Source organism: Cryptomeria japonica, chromosome 7, assembly GCF_030272615.1.
Source record: "Cryptomeria japonica chromosome 7, Sugi_1.0, whole genome shotgun sequence".
Classification (NCBI taxonomy): domain Eukaryota; kingdom Viridiplantae; phylum Streptophyta; class Pinopsida; order Cupressales; family Cupressaceae; genus Cryptomeria; species Cryptomeria japonica.
Window position 1 is genome coordinate 811590247 of NC_081411.1, and position 5400 is coordinate 811595646.

A 5400-nucleotide genomic window follows, 5' to 3' on the forward strand; every position below is an offset into this window, starting at 1 on the left:
GAAGGTGGAATTATCACTCCACAATAAGTGGATATGATAAAGTAGTAACAAGATCACACCATAAAAGGTGGAAATTCTCCTACACACCCTATCCCCATGTGGCACAAACACCCAAGTCTCTCATACCCAAACTACTATGAAATGCATTATCCTATGTAAACTTAAGTAAGATGTAATAATATCCAACATGAATAATTATTTACACCAACACCTCCCCTTAAGTGCAACTTAGGGGAATGCACTTAAGTATACAGTGCAACTAAGAAATGAAAGATGGGTCTCAGCTACTAAGCCATATTAGGTACCCATGTACAAATGCAAATGCATGCAAATAATTTCAATCTCTCATAAAGTGGGGAAAGAGAGAAAAACCACATGGGAAAAAACCTTCCCCCAAAAGAGAGATGAAAGCTAGACATGAAAACTCTCATAGAAGCATGTGAGGAACAAAACCCCATGTGATGAAAAAGTCCCCCCCATATGAGAGAAGAAGAGAAGCTAGGAAGCCCCCCCTCAATATAGAATCTGCACCAATGATAGAAGCTCAATGATGTATGAAGAAACTGCTCCACAAATATTGAACAACATTCCTCCCCTTAGGAAGAAACAAAAGAAAATGTGTATCCATGAAGTCTCCCCAATCATGAAGGGAAGATGTAGGAAAAAAACTCATGATGAATGGAATCTATGAAAAATGCTCAAGTGTCCCCATGTCAATGTTGAAAGATACCCCCTCCAAAGGTGGTGAACTACTCCATAGTGCTGATAAAGGCACTCCAAGATCTAGTGGAGATGAATGTAGAACATGTCCCAAAGACTCACATATCTGCTCAGAGGATAAAGAGAGCTCCTCTAACTATTGTATATAAGTATCCACAATCATGTCAACCTCAAAAGAATAATCATGTAGAGAATGAACAAGAGGGTCAGAGTGATCCCTCACAACAATCAAAGAAGGATCATCTTCATCAAAGAGAAGATGAATATCATCAATGATGTCTCCCAAATCTGCAATGTAGGATTCCACAAACAAACCTGCAATGTCTGTCAAGTACTCATCCCATGAAATTGAAGCTGGAAGACAATGAATATCCTATTGCACTGAATCACATGAAGGCAAAATTGTCGCACTATCTGCATCATCAGGTGCAATAGATGATATGATATCAATAGGAGGAGATGAAACACAAGGCTCAAGAATGGGGTCACATGTGAGAATCCCCAAGTTCAAGTACCCAAAGTTCTCCTCAAAATCTAAATCATGATAAGAAGTGTGATCATCATTTGTAGAATCATCACATGTGAAAGAATCATCATCAACAAAATCTGAAAAGGAATATAAATGAGATGCATGATCAACCACCCTAGTCGCAATGATAGCTCTAGTATCCAAGTCTAATGAAAACTGACTCAGAAGTGAACTCCACAATTCTCTTTGTTGTGCCATGTGTGATTTGATAGATGGAAAGGAGATTGTTTGTCAAATGGGGTACATACAACACATCATTGAAGGAGTTATCCCCAATGGAAATAGATCCTTTCCCAATCACATCCATGTATGTATGATTGCCCATCAAAATTTGTGGCATGCTGCAAGGCTCAAATGTAGAGAATATAGACTGTGAAGATGCCATATGATGAGAAGCCCTTGAATCTAGAAGCCATCTCCCTGAATCATGACTTGTAGTAGCACAAAGGGCTTTTCCTTCTTGTCCTAGAAGAGTGAGTCTTCCCACTTGTTGAAGCCATGAATGCTTGCCCTTTTCCTTTTGATTGTGAGGAAGTGGAAGTTATGAATCCTCCTTCTTGTGGGCATTAGGTAAATCAATGTTATGCTTTTAGAGGATATGTGAGAGCTCATCAATCTTCTTAGAATGGAAATGATGCTCCTCATGACCAACCTTTTTACAATAGGCACAAGTAGGTCTCTCCCTCTTTGGTGAATTGTCCCTCTTGGAAGAGGATGAATCTCCTTGTTGTGGAAAATGTGATGCTCTGTCCTTAGGCTTTGATTGCCATTTCTTCTTGTTTGAGTTGTCCTTTCCTTGATTTCCTTTGTTCCCTTGATTTGTCACTAATGCTTGAGACTTAGAAGCCTTAAGAATGCCCATGCTTATCAACTTAGTTTGTTCCATCATCAATGTTTCTGTGAAAGCATCAAATGTAGGCATTGTGTAGCTTGAACCCATTGTCATCCTATGGGTTTGGAAACTAGAAACAAATGCTACATATTCTTATGGAAGCTTGCCCATCAAATTGAAGATCAATTGAGTATCCTTCTTATCAATGCCACAATCTTTGAGTTGTTCCCTTAACTCTTTTGCCTTAGTGACATAATCTTGTATAGTATCAAAGTTCTTGGGATCTAACATGGTGAGATCACTATCAATCTAATATCCCCTAATCTCATCAACTTGACCATACAAGTCTTGATACTTTTGCCAAGCATCCTTGATTAGAGTACATTTCTCAATATGAAAAATGAGATCCTTTGATACATACTTTCTTAAGGTACCAATTGCCATGATATTTTTAGTGAGCCAATCCAAGTGACCAATAGGATCAACCTTAGGATCAACGGGAGCAACAATAGTTCCATCAATGTAATGAGTTAATCCTTTTTCCATAATTTTACTCCATGCATCAATTTTCCAAGTAGCATTATTATGAGGAGTCAAGAGAGGAAACTTAGTAGAACCCACAATAGTAAAATGGAAAGAACATAAGAGCACAAAAGTACAAGAGACACCCCCCCCCAATTTCAATCAATCAAGGTACCCCACCAAAAATGATGATTTTGGCACTTTATATGTAGTGTGTGCACAATAGGCCACTTGCAAACAATGGCAAGGTGGACTTCTTATTTTTTTTTAAAACTACCCCAATAGGCTGAGAACTACATTGTAAAGGACCATCAAGATAGATCTATGCAATACAAGTGCCAAATTGGCCAAAAAAGACCATATGTTGAAAGTACAATTTCTACCCAAAATCACTACAAACTGATAGCATATTATGAGAGTAGAAAAAAAATTATGCACTTTCAAAAAAAATGGCATCTGAAAGGGAGTTCGTATGAGCCAAAACGGAGTCTTGGAAGTTCTAGAAATGGGGATTGGATAGGTACAGTCACAAAAAACTGAGATTTCTGAAAAATATGTCCATCAAAATTAAAAAATAATGCCACCACGAGAAAGTACACGAAATTGTAGCCCATTTAAAAAAACATTGTACCCAAAAAGGAGCAAAAATGAGCAAGATATGGCCTTCCAAAGTTGAACTACAAAATCGAAAAGCTCAACAGAGGGGGCCTGCCAATTTTTCAAAAAAAAACTGATGAGATCAACAAAACATGAGGTTAAATTTGATGTTCATATGACTGTCATAAAAAATTCACCTCCCTACTGACTGGGCATTCGTATAGTACAGATTGACACGTGGTGCGATCTGGTTGGTCGAAAAGGTTGACGTGGTAGTATAGTCGAGTGACATGGTGTACAAAACTAGTAAAGTGGCACTAACGTGGAGTGCTGATGTGGTAGCCAACTAGGCTGCTCACTGTACAGGTCGAATGTGTCACCTGGTAGGGGTTGTCATGGCGGACGACGTGTCTGGACACGTGGCAATGTCCTCGTGGCAGGACTTTCTGATGACGTGGTGGGTGAGGTGGCGGAAGACTGTCGGTGTGGGAGACTATTAGTCACCGGAGGGAGCTGGTGTCGGTAGCGGTAGGGAGGCCAGTGCCAGTAGGAGGTTAGTGGCCCAGGGGTTGGCAGGGGCAGATGCAGTTGGTTGCCCAGAGATGAGGCTGTGCGGGAAGACGTGGCCTACCGGAGGAGATGTAGCGGCAACGGGGTCACCAGCGAGGGAGGTCAGACGATGGGCAGAGCTAGTGGTCGACCCAGTACAGTAGCCCTGTAGAAAATTAAACCTACAGTATGGTGGTTGGCGAAGGGTTACCCCCGTAAAAAAGGCTTTTTTGATATTTTTTTATTTTATTTTTAAAAAAAAATTCCAAAAATTCATACCGTACTGCCCAAAGTGGGCAAAAGTTTTCCTCCAAGCCCGAAATCTGGTTTTCACCAAAATAGGCTGAATTTATACTCAAAATTTGTGGAAACGGCCACCCGGACGCAATGGCAAGGTCAAAATTGGTCTAGGACACCTCGAAAAGATGCTTATCCTCAGATCTACCTCTTGATGCTGCAATAATGCCTCTCAAGGACAAATCAATGATGCTCTAATGGCTCTGATACAATGTGAGATTTTGCCAAGATCAAGAGCTCAATGAAATGTACAAAATAGAGAGACAAAATATAGGACAAGAATAAACTGTATTCTTATCAATAGATAGATGATCAAAAGATCAATAGTTGTTGTTCATACAATGAATATGATCCTACATATATAGACAAGGCTATATGGATATGTGAGCACACAAACATGACATGTGGCTCAATAAGAAACAAGGGTAGGTAGGAGAAACAATATAATATTCCACATGAGGTGGATCACCCACCGAACGTGTAATTATCACTCCATAATAAGTGGATATGATAAAGTAGTAACAAGATCACACCATAAAAGGTAGAAATTCTCCTACACACACTATCCCAATGTGGCATAAACACCCAAGTGTCTCATACCCAAACTACTATGAAAAGCAATATCCTATGTAAACTTAAGTAAGGTGTAATAATATCCAACGTGAATAATTATTTACACCAACAAACCCATACTGTCATAGGAGTTGTAGTTAGAAGGACATCTAGATGGAGTTTCCTTTCCAAACGTTACAACCCTCCTCTACTCAACATGATGATAAGAAATCCTTTTCTCGACCCAAATGAGCCTTTTCCCTCCCATCCTCTTCAGACACCTTTCATGGGTGGCTCATCAATAGTTAGTTCTCAAAATAACTCCTTGACAAACTTTCTTACACTTGCTCCTCCTTTCATTGACCATGAATCCATTGTCACTATTGACTTTGACCAGATTCAGTCTCTAGAGGAGAACCTGAGAGATTTCAAAGGGTTCCTTAATTGGGAGAATGTCCTCCCTCAAGTTGGGAATGTGGTTAACATTGTGAGAGACATTCTTGTTTCAGATAAGAAAGGTTTAGAGATGTTGAGGGTATTTTCCATAACTGTTAAAAACCATGCACCCATGGAAGATTCACCCCCTCAGGATAACTAGTTTGACACATCTAGTTCTCAGATTGTCATTGACATATCGGGGTTGAATGTGCATATGGTAGATTCTACTATTCCTAGCATCAATGCATTAATGCCTCATCCACTCCCTTGGGTTACACGGGTATGTCTAGTAGCTCAACCTCTGCCTCTACTGCAACTCATACCTCTATTGTCAACACTAGTTCTCTTGGATGTGTTGGTGGAG